At 35.5% G+C, this 20,658-nt stretch overlaps 1 long non-coding RNA gene across 1 annotated transcript; it reads left to right on the forward strand.

Moving 5' to 3' along the window:
• Positions 1–15,034: 15,034 nt before the first annotated feature.
• LOC140142732 (uncharacterized) lies at positions 15,035–20,136 on the forward strand. The gene is made up of 3 exons (XR_011857572.1): positions 15,035–15,359; positions 18,470–18,585; positions 19,702–20,136. It is a non-coding gene; the product is annotated as an uncharacterized lncRNA (long non-coding RNA).
• Positions 20,137–20,658: the final 522 nt, after the last annotated feature.

The following is a 20,658-nucleotide window of genomic DNA, read 5'->3' on the forward strand; positions in this document are numbered from 1 at the left end:
GGAATATGAGTTCTGCATAATGTCAACCCTGTACAGTATATTGGGCAGGAAAACCCTTGTCTGTGTTTTTCAGTGTCAGTCACTGTTACCCATGGCAAATTTGGATTAGTTACAAAATATCAAATTTCAAGATGTTTTAGTTTTGCAGGGGACATGAAACCCCACACTTTACTTTAAAAAAAAAACCTATTTTTGACCTAGTTTTTGTGACTCCTGCAAAATGACAATATTGTTAAACTGAATAATTTGTCGCTGTTATTTATTTGCCAAGTAACTTTGAAAATATACACATGAGGGTTTTCCCACCCAGCATCGACTTGACAAAAAGCTGCCTCACTCACCCAGATTGGCAAGGGTCAAATTTTATTCTGGCTTCATTAATACAACTAATTTCAGTCTCAATTTTATTAAATTTGTGTGTATTTGTTTTAAATTGTACAATTGATAATTACATGTATATTTGCAATTTGATTTCTGCTTTTGTTTTGTCCAGTCAAAAATTGTGTTAGTTAGTCATTCATAATGGTGTTGCTGCAGATAATAATAAAAATGTTTGATTTTGTATTTTACCCAGAGTTAATTAAGGTATACAATTTATGAAGTCTGGTATCTTTATGTAATGTTACTTTCTTAAATTGGCCGGTTTAAGGGCTCATATTGAAATACCCTACCACGCTTTCACACAGAAAGAAGGCAGGATTCCCCTCGCTAAGCGTGTGCCTCAGGAAAGCTCAGTCATAAAACGAATGGATTATATGCATCAGTGATACACCCTGCCTTTTGAAGTGGTCTGGTGACAAGGATTATAATAAAAGTTTATCAAAGACTGGCAATTTTATTGATTGTTGAACTAATTGAACTAATCGGCTCATCGCACAACCCAGGAAAGCGCGCTCCTAATTTAAGTGACTAATTGCAGTGTTATAATCACACAGGATTTTAACAAAAGAAGACTAGCACAGGAAAGCTGCAGGATGGCGCACACCTTCCTGTGTAAGGGAATTTCAATATGAGCCCTAAATATTTCAATCTTTTATTGGTTGATGATAGGAATCAATCTAATAGATAGAAATGGATTTTTGGATTGACTCTTATACTCTCTTAGTAGACTGAATTCACCCATCATACAAGATTTCAATCCTTTTTTCTATTGGAAAGTATTTGTCTCAAACGTCAGTCAGCAAAAGATTGAAAAGCAATGAAAATCTATCGTTTCGACTGAAAATCTGAAATGGTTTGTCCCTTACATTGATCTTTTTTATTCATTCGGAAAATTTATGAATAGCTATTGCTATGTATTTTACATATTTTTGGTGTTAATGTGAATTTTGGTTTTGTTAAAAAGTTTGACTGCACAATTGACCTTTTTGGTAAATCCCATAAGCGTTTGCGCGTATACCTGAGAACTCGTCATTTGACATCACACCGCCTTGCAATGCGCAGTAATGATGTTCTCAGGTGTTCTGGCAAAGGCTTATGAGATTTGAAAAAAGGTGAATTGCAGTTATTTCTTGTCTGAAACAGGGCAATTTGAGGTATCTAACAATTTGGGTGATTTTGAGAATTTAATTGTGCCACTGATGTTAAAAATGGATAAAAATGTGCTGATTAACAACTCACCGTCGTAAGGGTAACATAAGCATTTTTTCATGGTATAATTTCAGTTGCAATTTCAGAATTGTATGTATTGTTTTTAATTGTATAAATGTAATAATTAATATGTATATTATTTTGTAATATGATTTCTGCTTTATGTTGGGTCAATAGAATAAGATATACATTATAAAAGTAGTGATGCTGCAGATTAATTTAACAAATTAATATATAATTTATTTGATTTTGCATTTTACACAGTTATTGTACATCTTTATGATGAAAATGTAATGTTTAGTGTAATTACTATTATTATTTTAAATTAATTGGAAATCATGAAACTAATCAACTGGACTCGCATTTATTTGAGTGGCTACGGTATCGCACCATATACTAGGTCATCTTCAGGCCAGCTGATGGTCTGAAAGTCAAGAAAGCACAACCCTCACTCAACGGGGAGGTGGCCTTCCCGGGGGGGGGGGTACTCAGTACAAATGACCATCCGGGGACGTGCCGCAAACATGGGTAGCATTTTCAGCCTTCTGGTATATCAATGACCCCTTTTTCAAAGCCTATTTTGGTATATGAATGGGTCCTTTTTTCAAAATTTTCTGAATTTTTTCGGAAAACAGCCCAATTTTTACTTAATCTAGCCAAAATTTTCAAAATTTTCCCAAAATTTTGGGAAAATAAACTAAGACAATTTTGGGTAAATTCGGCCGAAAATTTTGACTTTTGGTACATCAATGGGTCCAAATTTCTTGAAAAATTGGTATATTTATGGGTCTACTTCCAAAATCTCAGCGGCACGTCCCTACCAAAACCAAACTTGAGTACCCCCCCCCCCGGGTGGCCTTCGCCACAATTTGGCAGTGGCCTCAGTACAATTCTGTAATCAAAACCGGGAATCAAAACATTCCTAAGAAGTTTGACTCAAAATCAACGAACTATGGTAACATCATCTTGTGGCAGAAATATAATGACCCATTGCACCCAGATCAAAAGTTGGCCTGAAAATGCACCTAGCATATTAAAGGTGCAATACCGTAGCTACTGAAATAAATATGAGTCCAGTTGATTAATATCATTAATTCCATTTAATATAATTATAATGATACCTGGATGAATGATATCCTGCACAAACTATTACTATTTGTTTCATAATTTTTTTAATAAATAGCAATAAAAGCTATATGCCTGTGTCTTGTGTTAATTGTTTTTGCATGTAGGACGGCCAGTACGATAAAAAAAAGGTAGCAGTTCATCAGGGCCTGCCGTTCATGATCTTACATGGCAGTAGATCCTAGGGGATGGGAGATATAGGCCTATACCCCCACTTTCAATTCAATTCAAAGTAGTTTATTCACATATGCTTTTCCATCTTACATAGCAACAATAATAATAGAAAATGAATGATAAGTATTATAAATTAAAACACGATACACTTTGCAAGATTGCATTCTAAGCAAGTGCACTAAATTAGTTGGATAATAAAGTATAGGCCTAATTGATACAAAATTTTAAATCAATATATCAGTATAATGTAAATGAAGAATAAACAAGTGAAAAAAAGTACATTTAGACAGATACACTCAATATGAGTTTAATATAAGTAAACAATAAATACAAGGAGTACGTGATAGCAAACTATTAGGGCCTATAGGCCTATGTTATGAGGAGGCACATGGGATGAAAAAGGTGTCTGCTACCAATTGACAGTTGCCATGGAAGGGGGAAAACATAAGAAGGAGAGGCCAAATAAAACCAAAAGGACTTTAAGGCTGGCCCACCTTTACATAATGAGGGATATATTGAGAGATGGTGGGGGAGAACAAAACAGAACAATATAGGACAGTTTTGAATAATAATTTATGAGTATTTTTTAATTAAAAAGTTCAATGTATAATTTTAACTTTATGAATGGAGGGGGTGACTGATGTAATCATCCCCCAGGAGGGGATGACTAATGTAATCATCCCCCACTTCATATCATTATAGGGCCTATTATTTTTCCCGGGTCTGTTTTGAAGAAAAATCCCTTAGACATGGGCATGGGTCTCCTTTAAAAAAAATCAACGCTATGTGCAAAAAACACTGTAGATGGAAAAAAATAGCTTTTGCACTTCGCGTTATATTTGAGATACTACATATACAATTAATAAAAAGTTTTAACCAAAATCCATGATGGGTCTCTATTTTTGTTGCTCTTCATAGACATTTGCACCGGACTCCGAACCAGTGGATGCGATCAATTGAAACGCAGTCCTCCTTTCTTGTGGAGTGGTGGTGATCTCTAGCCCCTGTTCTATATATGTCATTGACTGATCCCCAGGCTTCCTTGTCTTTGTCACCAACAGGATCAAGTGAAGAGTCAGTATAGCCTGATGAAGTCTTAGTCTATAGTCCCAAGAGTCTGGTACCTGTCAGAACTACGTAACGAAGCAAGTTGGGAATGTGGGAAAATGTAGCTTCTATTTCAAACAAATTTTGTCGGTTTTGATTACTTATTTATCGCAGGAGTTAAAGTGCGAAAACGTTATCCAAGAAGCAAAATGTAGATTCTATGTAGGTATACGCCTACCTACAATATAACCATTAAATACAGCCATGACCCTTTCATAATTCCATGACTGTGACGTGCAACTCGATAATAGCTTGGGCGGTAGAAATACCACAATAAAAGAAATCTCGACGATTTGTATAGTAACGAAGAAAATGTGTCTATATTTAGCCAAATGTATTAAAACCCGAGGATCAAATACAGCTAATTTAAGTTGAATTAGTCTATTTTGAGCGTAGTTTACCAAGTATTAGAGAAATTTGTTACAATGTATATAAAGTCAACTATTACTAGTAGATGTGAGCAATAAAGTATTTTTATGAAATGTATCCACGTAGAAATTTAGATACAAGTTAATGAAGATTGTGTTATATTTGAGCAAAATGTTTGGTCCACTGTTATTATACCCACTTCAAGCATACTTGCAGACACCAGTGTACATACATGTAAGACCTTTCTTTATTTCCATATGCTGCACATATCCCCTTTAAGGGGGTACTACACCCCTGGCCAATTTTATGCCTATTTTTGCATTTTTCTTTAAAATTATAGCGCATTGGGGACAAGTAAGATATGTATATTATAGGGGCAAGGACTACAACTACTGTACTGAAAATGGGCTATTCCATTTGAAATCCACACACCCCCTGTGGAAGATTTTGGAATTCCAACCAAAATCATCAGTTTGAGTCGTCGACATTCCAACTGGAATTGAGGTCAGATTTCATTTGAAATAGTACGGCAAGGGTGTGGAAGATTTTGGAATTCCAACCAAAATCAACAGTTTGAGTCATTCCAGATCTGGAATGCAAATCTTCCACAGGGTATCCGACTGAAAGTTAAATAAAGTTTAATTTCCCACTCAAAAACATCTGAAATAGTACCAAAATCAACAGGTTGAGTCGTCAATATTCCAACTGGAATTGAGGTCAAAGTACAAATCTTCCACAGGGTAATTCAAAAACATGTATATTTCAACCCCAAAACATGTAAATTTCCAACTGGAATTGAAGATTTACTCTGAAAAGGGTGTGGAAGATTTTGGAAATCCAACCAAAATCATCAATTTGAGTCTTCCAGATTTTCATTATATGAAAAGTGCATGTTTGGAATTCCAGCTTTTCATAGTACCTTAGTATTGGTATAAAATCACTATACCTGATCTTATTATTAATTAATCATGGTTTCAAACCATCAAATGCTGGATCTAATGAGATTGCATGCTCCCAGTCCCCGTACTCCGTGTATCCGCGGGTAGTTGTGAAATTTGAAAACCCAGACCTGAAACTTTTCAGTTACTTTTGTTGCTCAAATTCATACATTAAAAAAAAATTTCAGCCCAATTGGAGTTATTTTAACACCAATTTGACGCTGTCTTTCAGGTTTTTTGTTTGTTTGAGCATTTAGCTCTGAAAACCTGGGGGGGGGAGGGTCAATCCCATTGTAGCATGTACACCATCCACGATAATCAACTTTTGAAAAGCACCCTAAACAAGGATTTAACCCTTGCCTAAAACGTTACCATAAACAGGTAACACGCACCTGTTTTTTCACACCCTAAACAGGGATTTTATTCCTTGCATCAAATTTCATTTCTGCATATTAGCAATTGCAATTTTGCTACCCTTTTTTCCAAACTTTCATGCTTTTACAGCCTAAACACGATACGCGCGTAATTTTAATAATTTGTCATCAAATTTGTATTATATCGTGAATTTCAAAAAATGAAAATTATTTGATATCAGAAAGACATTCTTCGTATTCAGAATGCAATTCGATATGTCTGATGTGCTCTCATGTCCTAAAAAAATTCTGTAGAAACGCTCAAAACGCTCATTCCAGATCCCTTAAACCACAGATATTGCTTAAACAAAAGTTTATGGTACAAATTTGTGCGACGTGCCTAATATTTGCCATATTAAAGCTATATAAAATTGTGTGAAATATGGTTTGTGCAAAATAGAATGAATAGGCCGGCATGAAGGCTCTTTTTAGGCTAAAAAGCTACATAGATGTCAACTTGATGCATGTGGGAGGATTGTCAATACCCCCTTATCAAAATTTTTCGGAATTATATAAAAACGAAGCTAAACTATTATAAATGATGAAAACAAAATCCATGTTTTGGCAAGAAGTGGTAAATTTCTTGACTTTTGTTTCACTATGTCTTGAATGAAACTTCGAAGGAAATTCTAGACATAATTAAGTAAAGACAAGAAATTTGCAATTTCTTGACTAAACTGTTATACAAAACTAATTGTTGCTGCATAGTGAAAACAAGCTTCATTTTAATATGAGTAACAGTTTTAAAGAGTTAAACTTAGGCCTACACCTAATTATAATGTTCTAATGATTTGGCCTAAATTATTGTTTGGTATAATATTGTAAATATTTAAGTCAACAGATTCAATCACTACAGTTTATTGCCAGATTTAAAAAATATATAGTGAAATTGAATAGAGAATATATTAAACAAAAACAATCCGTTTTTTTTTTAAATATATTTTTTTGCCATTTTAATGTGATTTAAAAATATAAAGCTGTGGAAATTTAGTGAAAAGGGGGAAAATGTGGGACTCAAATGCAGGGCCTTCAAGTCAGTGGCATAGATTTGTATTTGACATGGTGGGGGGGCTGGGGTTGGAAAACAATTCTTTAAGTGTGAAACTCAACCTACCCACAGAATAAGTTTATGGTACAAATTTGCACGAAGCACCTAATATTTCCCATATTGAAGCTAAATTGTGTGAAATATAGTTTATACAAAAATAGAATAAATAGACGCAAAAGCTATTTTTAGGCCAAAAAGCCGCATACAGATATCAACATGATGCATGGGGAGGATTGTATAGATCATACCCTCTTATCAAAATATTGGGGAATTATACATGTACGAAGCTGAAATATTATAAATGATGAAAATGAATTTGTTTTCACCATTGACACCAAATCTTTTTGTTGGCCCGACGTGGAGCAATTGTTTTTAATATTTTTTTTAGTCTGAGGTGGAGGTGTGGAGTTAATTTATTTTCCCCCTCAGATAGCGAGATAATTTATTTTTCTTCAAAGAACTTTTCCGAGAAACCACAATATCATAATATTGAAAGTTACACATAATGCTAAAAAAAAGGGGGGGGGGGGAGGTAATTAACTGACCAACCTTTGGCACAGTTGGAAAATTGTTCATGATATATAGCAATCCCCAAAATGTTTATATAATCTTGTACATTGGCTTCAAAATGCAACAACTTCAATTGCACTACTTATTCTAGAATTGCTTTTCAAATTTGGTCTTTATCAGATTGCTTTCACAAAAATGTGCTATTGGCATGGTTTTCTTATATGCCTACATGTATATACATGTATTTATTTATTTATTCAAATTTCTCTGCCATCACAAATAACAACATACGAGGGATGGTCAATATATTCCTACAACTATTATTTATCTCTGCTAAGCATGACTTTGATGACTAGTTTGTAGTTTTTGTACCTTTGTCTTTCAAAACAAAATATGTGTATTAGCCAAGTCGAATCCTTGATTACGTAATGACATTAGCATAAACACAATAGCATATGGACACTGTCTGATATATCATAGTGGTGAAAAATAGTGGAGAAAATAATGAGTCAAATTGAGGTATTGTTACAAAATTCTAAATATCTCGAGAATAAAAGTTTGGAATCTGGTGCGGTTTTGCAATTTGGTAGACCGATAACACAGGGTTGATGCTATACTCTATTTAGACCTATACTATTTTTATTAGAGATAGGGGATCATGTTGAATATCTCCAATTTTGAGTAGGCGTTATCACGCATTGTTCTTTACATAATAAAAATATCAAGATTAAAATGGTACCTGGTTCGATAAGGTAAAATGGGAGGTCCCCGTGGGGAATTCGCAAACATTTCTTCCTTTTTAAACCCTTTGTTTTCATGTTTATGTAATTAACGCAGCACACCATAGAGAGGCTCTGAATTGAAAAAGAAATTTGAATTTCAAAAGGTGTGTTTAATTTCAGCATTCTGAGACTTAGTATAGCAACTAACTCACAACGCGTTCAGCAGCATTGTATTTAGTCATATTTATAGCGCTTTTTTGCCTAAATTTTCCTTTTTTCATACATTTTTGGTACTTTTAATTGTGCCTACCACCCACACATGCGCATATTTATTTCTTTTATTGCAACAATTTCTATTGTCCTGACTATGATCTTTCATACCAATAATCATAATTGTTTTTGTTTCATTTTGGAGATATTTCTTATTCTTGTGTCTAACTTGTATGCTCGTCTGTCATGATTTTCACACCATTTTTGTTTGTCATTAAGGCCTATTTCAAAGACTGCACCTTTCCTCGTCTGTGTGTTCAATTCTTCTTTCACAATTATCAAGTGAATATACTCAGATTACCTCATACCAAAACAGGGCTTGCAAACTGCTTTGGTACTTACTTATCCTTCTCCCATGTTCTGTAACTGCAATTCAAATGTCCCACCAACGTTGACAGTTGTCTGTGTACATATAGCAATGGCTTGATACAAATGAGATTACGTAATTCAAAAGTACAAACCTGTATTTATCATAAGAAATAGTCATCAAAGTCATGCTTGAGGGGAGATAAATAATAGTTGCGGGAATACCGTATATTGACTGCATTGTCCCTCGTACAAAGACAATAGAAAACAGCATACCCAAATAGTAAACTAATCTTAAGGGATCCCCGTAGAATACAGGAAGGTACATGATAAAGCGCAACATATCTTTTTATTTCAACAGAAGGGTTGTCAACATGTCCAGGGTTTTGTGGAAATGAGTCCCAATTTATATATTTTTATTTACAATCTTTTCTCAAACATGCCAATGAATGTGAGAAAGAGAGTGAATAATTGATACAAATTCTCCTTTCAGAAATATATGGCTGGCTACAAAACAAAATGTGACATATTTGTTACAACCTGCAAAACAATTTGAAAATCAAAGGCATTCATTTTATTTTAACAATCTTCATAATGCCTTATTTATGAAATATTTGATTAATTTAGTTAATTCCGCACTTGTCATTGATATTGTGAAAAGATATTCCAATTCCAAAAATATTGCAGCCACAGAAACTCAAAATATTTCCTTATGACGGTATGACTGTATCAGTTAGCAGCCTGGACAACCGATTCTTTAGAAATGCTTAGTCGCGCTGAAAGTCGATCGATACATGTTAAAATCAGCACAATTCAGAGATACACCTTTTTGCTATGAAATTAATTTTCTCGGTCAAATATAAAGCAATATTTTTTTTTCTTCAGTAATGTCAGTTAAAAACTTGGTGCTTGGATATACATTTTTTTACAAATCCTGGTGTTAAAATTAAGCATCAAATTGTGTCTTTTAGTGTGATATTTTTGATTTTTATAGGCCTTTAGTTCGCCCGCGAGCTTTTTACGGAATTCATTTTTAGCGTCTCAAACTAATATAGTTTGCTAAAGAAAGATATTTCCCACCTCTGTAAAGCACATCGTGTGGGTCTATATATTATAGTTTTGTTAGAATTTCCGTTTTTATTTTACCCTTTTTCCCTTCATACTCCGAAAATGTCTAACTCGGTACTTTTATCTCGAGAGCAACCAGCAGAAATAGTCGATATTTCCTTTGTTGTTTATCCAGGTCAATTTTCCATTGAAAGCAAATTGCCCGACCAGCGATTTAGTAGCCCAAATCCCCAATTGAGTGTTCTGGTTAAACATGATCAGAAGAAGCGCTATAGACCTGGGAATTTCTTTGCTATATTGAAGTTCTAGCAACACTGTAGCCATGCCGGTATTCCTATTAAACCCAGGGATATCGATCCACAATGCTAGTATTAGCCTTAGATTTCACTCGTTGATTTTGAAAAATGGTCAGCCGGCAGTTAAAATGGTGAAATGAAAACGCAAATTCTGACAAAACTATGATATATCGCTCACGGTGATGTGCGTTAGAAAGTTGGGAAAAATGCTTCATTAGCGAACTATCTTACTTTGAAAAGCTAAAAGGTTGATCCAAAAAAAGGCTCGCGGACAGAGTTTAAGTCTATCAAAATCGAAAATCTTACACTAAATGACTAAATTTCACGCCCAAGTTTAACACTAGAATTTGAAAAAAAAATACAGTATCCAGCACTACAATTTTTCCTGACATTTACTGAAAAAATGAAAATGATTGCTTTTCATTTGGCCGAGAAAATTAATTTTACATCGAAAAGGTGTAACTAAAAATTTAGCTCATTTCAACACCAAATTCGATCGTTTGTATTGCCTCATTAAATGACTGAGTGAGCCTTGCCAAACAAAAGAATCGGTTGTCCAGGCTGCTAACTGGTATGGCATTGATATTCATCAAATATCCACTTGGCGATAACTAATTAATTGAAAAGGCTATTGACATTCATTTTAAGTTTAAAAGAATATCACATTGAAATGTTTAGAAATACAACTTTTAAAATAAGTAAGTTTTTTAAATATTTTTTTTTCATTTGAACATATTACTTTCGATGAAAAAGTCATTAAACATTGTGCAGAAATAAGTCAAGCATTTGAATTGCCCATATTTTCTCAGTTGACAATATTTATGACAAAAAAGCAAAATACAAAACAAATTAGTGAAATTGATGTATGCATTAAAATGAACGACCAATTCGATTGATTGACAAATATTACAATAAAATAAAAAATAAAATGACATGGTATTGCACACATAAGCCTAACAAACTTCAGTGACAAACTTATTAAAATCAAAATGTTTGCAATAAAAATTCATTTTCTTGCATTACAAATTATTTTAAATTTATTAAAAATTTTATAAATATTTTTTAGCATTGAAAATATTACTTTTGATGAAAAAGTCAACAAACATTGGACTGGGCAGAAATAAGTCATGCAAGTGAATTGCCCATACTCCCTCAGTTGACAATATTTACATGCTTGATATATTAAAACAAATATAATACAAATGATTGAAATTAATGAATGAATTAAAATGAACGACCAATTCGATTGATTGACACATCTACTATGCGTTCATAGGCAAATGTAGAATGCCAGAAGACAATAAAATGACAAGGTATTGCACACATAAGCATAACAAACTTCAGTGACAATCTTATTAAAATCAAAATGTTTGCAATGAGAAATTAATTTTCTGAAATTTTCTGAATTTGTCAAATAAGGAACTTTTTCACGATAAATTAAAATTTGTCATTTGTGCATGCATGACAAATTTTTCAACTAAGACAGTATGTATGGCCCTATTTTGTTTGTTAAATGATGAATTAATTATACTTCATGTGCTTGGTGTACAAATAAAGTAAACTAACAAATTTATATTAGTCAAAACAAGAAATTTAACAGAGAATGTAATTAAATATTAAAATGTAAATTTTAGACATTTTATAAATGCTTGATATGACTAAACATTGATAAAATTACCTATAGGGCAAAATAATTATTTATTGTTGTTGGGTTTTATTAAGTGGGAGCATGATAACAGAACAGAACAAGTTTTTGAAGAATCATTTTCTGAACGAGACATTTGTCTTACATATAAAGCAAATGAATAAAGAGTAAACTGACGAATCAAACGGAAAACATTACAAGAGCATATTTATAACTGCATGTTAGTATACATTTTAAATGAGAATCAAAATAAACCTTGAATGAATAAATTAACAATGTGAACTGCAAAAAGTGTATTCTTATATCATTTTCTTTCTTTTGAAATGAGTGTTCACATATGCAATATCAATGGGGTACATTTTAGCACTGCGGATTTAATTATATTGCAATTATGGTTGATTTCACACAAATGCAGAGATGTTATTTGTTTGTTCAGCATCATAGCTATTAAATGTGATCAAAATATCAAATAAAAATCAAATAATTAGGCCTAAATATTTTGCAATTCTCAATCATTTTGGATGCGGGCAGGAAACGGTAAACTCAAAATCAAGAAGGGCCCGAGGTTTTTCCCCTTCAAAACAGACCAGGGAAAAATATTAGTTCCTATGATAGTCATAGCAGGATACTGTCATGCTATAAATGAAATATGCGGGGGCATGGTTGATGGCTCTTGGTTCAAATAGCCTGTATAAACAGCTAGGGGGGTACTAAGTACAAAAGACCATTTGCCCATCTAATATATCATTCAATGACTTTTCGGAAAAGGTAATTGGTTTAAAAGTTTCATGTCCATCTGCTTTGATAACGATCAAAGCTGAAAAAAAATCCCCTCATTTCAATATCTCCAATATCTTGAAATAATTAAGAATGAGTTGTTTAATTCTCCTCTTTCTGATATCAGAAAATGAGCATGTAGTGTGGAATTTTTAAGTGTTTATTTTTTCATATGGGCACGTTCTTTGACATTTGAATCTGAGACATTGGCACGATACATAGGAATCAGCCTAGAAATCAATTCAAAATTATATTGTAGCCAAATTTAATTTGTCCATCAAAGTATGTTGTCCAACCTGCTTGGAATTTCACCTTTAGACAGCAAAATGACACCTTAAAATTAAAATGCCCTGGGTATAAAAATGCAGGCAATTTTGTTTGAAAATGTTTACGATTTTGAACTCTAGAAAGCCGAGAATAGAAATAAGCAACCAGGGCAATTATATTATATATTATATTGTTATCTGTATGAAAATATCAAAACAAAAAGTGAAGTGGTAATCAGTTTTGAGGTTTATAGAAGACGCATTATACTTCAGTAAAAAAAAGAAGACTTGTTATACTTGAACTTCAGTAAAAAGGGTTAATTCACATGTCAATATAAAACTTGAATTTGTTATGTGAAAATCTGTTAAACCAGGTAGAAAAAAACATGAAGCAAGGCCTTACGAAAATGCAGGCAAAAAAAAATGTGTGCCGAAGCGTGCTGCACGCTTAAATAAGTGTGCAAAAGTGTGCAGAAGCGAGCAAGAGCGTGTTCATGTGTGCGAACTAGCCATGTGCGTGCAGGCAATGCACGCAAGTATCAATTGCACACATATTTGCACACATAATAAACTGTGCGCTGCACGCAACTTGCACATTTTTCCCTGCACGCATTTTTTAAGTGTGCAGTGCACGCATTTGCACACCTAATATTCTCTGCACGCAAACTTGAAGCGTGCAGCGCACGCATTGACCACTTGCACGCATAATTGCAGGAAGCAGCAGTGCAGTATGGGATATCAGAGGTCACCAACTGCCAAGGATCAGAGAAGTGCTAGCTCCTCAGAAGCTCCCAATAACTTTGAAAATTTATAAGTTTGAAGTGTATTTTAGGGGTTTTCATCATTGTCTTGTTGATGTTGAGCATATCAAGAATAGTCTCTGCAAGAAAAATCGAATTGCGTAAGTTTCAAAAGTGTTTTTTGCGATTCTTTTCCCCCAGGAAACCATAGTCTATGAGGTTAGTGTTGAATTCAGCAGACATGCATGAAGTGTATAAATACCTGTATATTATCATCAGATCCTGCACGCGTGCAGCTCCTGCAAGCGGCAAGCTCCTGCATGCGTGCAGCTCCTGCACGCGTGTAGCTCCTGCATGCTATATAAGCGTGCAGACTGTGCACGCATGCAGCTCCTGCAAGCGTGCAGCTTCTGCACGCGTGCATGCAGCTCCTGCAAGCGTGCAGCTTCTGCACGCGTGCATGCAGCTCCTGCAAGCGTGCAGCTCCTGCATGCATGCAGCCCTGCATGCGTGCAGACCGTGCACGGTGCATGCATGTGCATGCGTGTTTTTTCCAAAACACGCATGCGCACACTTCATATGCACATGTGCGACATGTGTGCGCATTCATGCTGCACGCTTGCAAAAAAAGCGTGCCATTTTCGTAAGGCCTATTCTGAGAAAAGCCCAGACTAAAGATCATAATCAAATTATGCTCCATACACTGTCCACTGTGGTCCACAGCTTCTGTGCACAAACTTGTAGTGGTATTCCACTGGGCCAAGGACACCCATCCTAAAAATAGGTTTTAGAATGTTAATGGTTTAATTTATGTGGCATTATATTTTTGCAATTATCTGTTCTTAAAACAAAAACTTCACAATGCAGACAAAATAGATTTCTTGTCACTTGAGGTCTATTAAATTTGGCTATAAAGTCTATCTGGTATTTGAATGAATGAATGTATAGCAAAATAAAAATCTGAAGAAACTGTCAAGAATTCTATCTATAAAAAATCCTTTTTTACAACAACAAAAAATTCGTAAATTTGGACAACAAAATAAAATTCAGGCAAAAATTCTCATTATGGGCTGTGTAATAATAATTATGAGCCAATGGGTTGGGGGGGGGGGGGGATTTCCCCATGATGGTCCAACTCAAAATGTGTTAGTTATTGTTGGAAATTTCAGCATGATAATATTTTAAGCAAACATGTTTTTTGCATCTAACAGTTTTTATTATTTCTAAATTTCCACCATACTCAGAAAACAAGCAAATCTTCCACAGGAATTTCTCCCGGGGGTCACTCCCATTGTGGCCTGTACACCATCCGCGATAATGAAAACGCGTAAAAGGGTAGTTTTCGTTAGACTGGATCCTTCAGTCTTTCAACAACTACGCACGGTCATCGGGTTGTGCTGTTGGTGAAGACTGAACTGATCTGCGTTCCAAATCAGGAGCAGTGAAAAATGAATATTTAGTAGAATTTGATTACGTCACTGTTTCAGCGACTATGTATCTCATATCATGCTACTATGGGAATATAAAGACAAACGGAGCCCTGATCTGACACTTTTGAAACCCGACATTTGGCTGATTTGGCTAGCTTTCGTTCGCTAGTAACATAATGCGGGCTTGAAAACAAACAGCTGAGTACCGACGCAGGGAATAAACCTTTCTTGCTTGCAATTTGGTAGCTGATGTTTAAAAAAACAAATCTGTTGCGTCCGCCATTAGTGGTTTCTACAATTTTTCCATTTTTAAACCAAAATAATGAACTTTGCACGATTTTTAGTCATCATGGTGAAACTTATGTGGATTTGTAACACATTGAGGCCATTGCACACCGACAGATCGCAATATTCAACTTGATTTTGAGAAGGAAAGATCATCACACAAACCCCGCTCAGAGCACACACCGGGACCACACAGTCATGCAGTAGTGACATGCACCGACTATATGCACAGCACAGCTTCGGTATTCACGGTGGTCATGCATGCATGGTATAAAGCAATGTAAGTATAAAAGCTGAAGTTATTTCAATTATTTTCACGTAGGATATGCATCTTTTACACTAAAACAAGAGCAGTGTCGTGACTCATGACTGATTCAATATTGTAAATGTAATTTGTAGGCAGTCATGAGTATGAGTGACGTGCATGACATTAATTTAGATTTACTGGTACCGGTACATGATTTACAAAATAACAAATACAATCATCATCATGCCCTAGGTACTCCTGCTTTTCATCATGTGTGATGTGTTGTGAATGTTTTCTCGGACACGGACAACCGCGGGCGGACAACATGATGTTTGTTTGTTTGGTTAAGGCTGAAAAAAATGACTCGTAACAACGACCAATGTGCTGTATTGATTAAATACAATAAACTAATTACATGTAGAATGGCATGCACGCACTGCCACGAGCCCACGCAGTTGGGCAAGGGTAGCGCTAAGTTGCTTTTTGGGGTCCCGGACCCACCAAAATAGAGTTGGGACCCCCTGTTTTTAAATTTTCTGCAAGTTCAGGGGTCCCTGCAGACCCCCGGTTTTTCAATCTAGCGCTATTGCAGATATACTATTTATGCTGCATTTGTGCAACTGGGACTCACCAAACTCTACTCCGGACCCCCTACTTTTTTATTTTTTGCAAGTTCGGGGTCCCTGCGGACACTCAGTGTTTAGTTCTAGCGCTACCCCTGCAGTTGGGCGCAATCGTGGGCGTAAGCAATGCTTAAATCAAATGCTAGTTGTGCATTGCGTAATGCGTGACTGGCGCACGCTTATGTGAATTTATGTGAGAGTGACTGAGTTTGGACTTTATTGACGATGCGAGCAGTAACAAAAGCCGAATAATTTCCGCCTAAAAAGGCGCTGCGCCCAGCTGTGCACGCAATCCACGATAGACCATGATGAGTCCTGCTCCTGACTATAAAAAGACAGAAGTTTTTTCTGCATTGCGGATTTTCCGCGACAATCTCAGAATTCAGGAAGAAAAAGCGGAAAAAGCAGTTTTGCTAAAAAAGAAAAAATGAACTGAAAAAAGCTTTAAAAAAGAAAATTTAAAAAAAAGGGAGTCTCCGGCAATCATAACATTATGCCTTCACGAATCACATGGTTTTATTTAAAACAAACTCATATTGACCATAAAACAAATAAAACTGTCGGCTCTGAACACGCGATATTCAAAATTCCCGCACCGAAGTCCAATGACGTAATGGTTATTGTGCTCAATTGTTGTCAGCCTTCATTGTCTGGGACGTCATTGCACTCGACAAATTCAGCGCCCGGGAATTTTGAATATCACGTGTTGAGAGACGGATGTTTTTATTCGTTTTTATAGTTAGGCCAATGAAAGTCAATTCATTGTTTCCCGTTGCACAATTTTTCATGACTGTGTAGGTGACCATTTCATTTTTCATTATTCATTATTTTATACCATTTCATTATTGCATCTGTTACAGGTGTAAACCAATAACTAGGCCTACCCATGTATACATGTGATAAATCACAGTTTGTAGTGTACAGATGTAGTTTTATACAACCACATGAAGTTGAAGGTGATTGTACAACTTTTATCAAAAGTTTCACAATATTTTTTACAGGATGAGATAAGAGCAGATCAAAAAGTGCAGGACAGAGAATTGAGTAGGTATTCATTATTAATTCATTATTAACCATATACCATGCTCCTACTGCAAAGAAAATCCCTGAAAATCAACAGAAACAGATTTATGATATATTTAAAATCACAATTATTTATTGGTATGTTAAAGTTGGTTAGAAATCAACATTTTATTTAAAATAATGAAATATTTGGCCAGCAATTGGTTTTGAGCGGAGTAGGGTAACGGGAAACAAGGAATCGACTTTCATTAGCCTTATGGTCATGGTCACTATGAATTTGTTGAAATAAAACCATGTGATTCGTGCTTGATAATTATTTTTCTTACAAAGGCATTGTGATTACTGGAGACTTCCTTTAAGGTTGGTCTGAACCCTGGAATTATGGAAACTTTCGGGCCTCATAATTGCTAAATTGTTGGTCTAAAGTATATAAAAGTATACATATTTTGAATGGCAAAGACTTGATAAGTTCATCTGTGAGGTCAAATTTGGGCCAAAATGCTCATTTTGGCCCAAAACCCCAAAAAACTGTTTTTGGCCCACTTAGTGTATCTGATCCTACCAAAAAAATTCTTGGGCAAAATTTTTTTTATTAATTTTTAAAAACTAGATAAAAATATCTAGGAGCCATTTTTTGGCCCAAGAATTTTTTGGTAGGATGCACGAAAAGAAGTGGGCCAAAAAACAGGTTTTGGGATTTTGAGCAAAATGAGCATTTTGGCCCAAATTTGACCTCACAGATGAACTTCTCAAGTCTTTGCCAAATTCTAAATATGTATACCGGTACTTTTATATACTTTAGACCAACAATTTAGCAGAACTTTATGAGGCCCGAAAGTTTCCATAATTCCAGGGTTCAGACCAACCTTAAATACCGGTAATAAAAACAGTTTCAAAATTCAACATTAATAAATTGTTAATAAACCATCATTTCTCCCGCATAGGCCCTATATTTGATCGTAAGGGTTTTTTTGTGAAAATTTTTTTATCGCAAAATTTACGAAGAGAAAAAAAGCGGAATTTGACATTTTGTAAAGCGGAAAATTTTGGGCTTTTTTTTTATACTATGTAGTTAGTCCTGACTCCCATCTCACACATGATGACCAGCTGATCATAGTTTAGCCTTTAAGGCATGAATGGGCAAAATGCCAAATTACAATATGTGTGTTACACTTCAAATGCACCACCATTGATCTCTTCAACACAACTCACATGCTATACACATCACATATGGATGCAATGATCAAATAATTTATGGCACTTTTATTTAAAAGGTGCATGTAAATCCATGAGTTTACTTTTGTGTGCAAATAAATGGTATGGTAAAACAATTTCCAAAAATATATTTTGAATTGGTACTTAGGCCTCCCATGTAACTCTGGGGCTAGGATTGCAGCATGGAGAAGCCCAAGTTCAGAAACCAGGAGGCAAAGCATGTTTGTTCTTGTAAAACGTTTCTCCAAATTAAGATATTGTTTCTTGAATTTTCCCAACTAGGTGATACCAGTGATGTCAACTTGATGTGAACTGTACAGGTGCAGCAACTGCTTTCAGGAGATGGTGGCTTTTAATCAGAATGTATAGTGATGAACTCAACAGTACTGGACAAGCTGGTATGTACTATGATTAACCAGGGACTGCCTTTTGAGGAGAGTAAGAGCATTGCTCTCTACTGCTCTCCTTAAATCTGATATAAGAGAGTGATGTTTGATTTTCATGCGTGTATTGGGGGCTTTGGGGTGGCCGTCGAAGGGGTCAAGGGGCAGCGAAGAAGGGCCGGCAAAAAGAATTGGTAAAGAAAAAAGGGCGGAAAAAATTTAAAAATTATAAAAATTAGAAAAAATTACAAGTACTCGGGGTCACTTCCATTGTGGCCTGTACACCATCCGCGATAATAAAAACATGTAAAAAGGGTAGTTTTTCGGGGGTAGGCACGATACGCGTGCATCGTGTTGAGGCCGACAAAAACATGAAAAATTGGAAAAAATGGTAGCAAAATTGCAATTGCTGATACGTTGAAATGAAATTTAAGGGTATGAAATTTGATGCAATGAATAAAATCCCTGTTTAGGCCCGCCTAATTTATGGTGTGAAACAGGTGCGTGTTACCTGTTTAGGGTATCGTTTTAGCCAAGGGTTAGATCCTTGTTTAGGGTGCTTTTCAAAAGTTGATTATCGCGGATGATGTACAGGCCACAATGGGAGTGACCCCAGGGCAAGTACTATACATCAAAATGTGTTGCAATTAGGGTGCTATTGCTTATAATCCTTTTTTTTTTTTTTTTTTGCTCTTCACTTTTTCAAACCACCGAAAAAAAAAAACTGAGGAAGGGACGGCAAAATTGAATTTTCTTCAGCCCCCCCTCCGGAAGGAAACTCTCAGTGACATGGAAAGAAAAAAAAATAATCATTGGGCCCTACATACTATCCCTGACTTGGTAACTTTCGGGTCCAATCTGGTAATTTGGGTCCCGGACTTGGTAACTTGGGACCCGACTAAGTAACTCAGGCCCCCAAGATAGTAACTTCAAGTTCAAGCCCCAAGATAGTATCTGACTTAGTGGCACGGGCCCCTAATTTATAGTCAGGCCTGAGCTATTAAGTCAGGTTCCAAGATATTTTTTTCTTTCCATGTCACTTTTAGGGGATCTGTAGGTTGTTAATTTTAAAATCTTGATAAGAAAAACATCTAAATATTTTCAATTGATATTTTGGTTATTTCTTTACAGATGAAATTGGAACTTATTGGAAGGAACCACTTGCAGCAACAAGCTAAAGCAAGAGACAGATCGAGATGAAGATATAGTGATGATGTGTTAAGTAAATGCTCCATAGCAATCACCTGTGCCATATAGAATGTCGGCACTTCAACTAAGTTCAAGTGACTTTAACTATTGACAGAAAAAGACATTGTCAACATAATGGCTGTTACAGCCTACATGTAGGCCTAGGCCTACGCCTACCTATCAATTAGGTTTGGTGGACTAGCTAGCTGGTAGCCATCGCTTACTGATAATTTGATATTTTACCACAGTGGAACTCATAATTTATAATTATGCTAATATGGACTACAATTAAGTCAACAAATCCTGGACACAGTGGTAACTAGGCAAGTTAAAAAAGGCGAGTTAAAAAGAAAGGCGACTTAAAGAAAAGGCAAGTTACCCCCCACAGAGATTAGGGATTTTTCAATTACTCCCATAAAGTAAGCTAAAGCCTAAAAGGCGAGAGTTACGACAAAGCCATGAAGTCCGAGCAGAGTTACAACAACACAATCAAGTCGCTGAGTTATGACAACATTATCAAGATAGTTACAGCAATGCCGTTATATGATGACACTATGACAGGGAAATTGCTTTCACTAGTTGAGGTTCATGATGGTGAGAAAAAAATCCATTTTACCCTAAATCAGATTGTAATCTTAACTTGCTGATAAGACTTGCCATAACTTCGCTGATGGGACTTGCCGTGAATTTTAACTCATCGATGGGACTTGTCATAACTTCGTCTGCTGGACTTGCCATAAAAATCTTAACTCACCGGTGAGACTTCCGTATTCTCTGCAGGGGCCAGGGGAGTAACTTATCTAACTTCGCCATTTTCTTTCAATCTAACTTCGCCCATTTTTAACTTGCCATTAATTAGCTGTCCCCTTAGGGACCGTTCACAAACACTTGTAAGGGGGG

Source organism: Amphiura filiformis, chromosome 20, assembly GCF_039555335.1.
Source record: "Amphiura filiformis chromosome 20, Afil_fr2py, whole genome shotgun sequence".
Classification (NCBI taxonomy): domain Eukaryota; kingdom Metazoa; phylum Echinodermata; class Ophiuroidea; order Amphilepidida; family Amphiuridae; genus Amphiura; species Amphiura filiformis.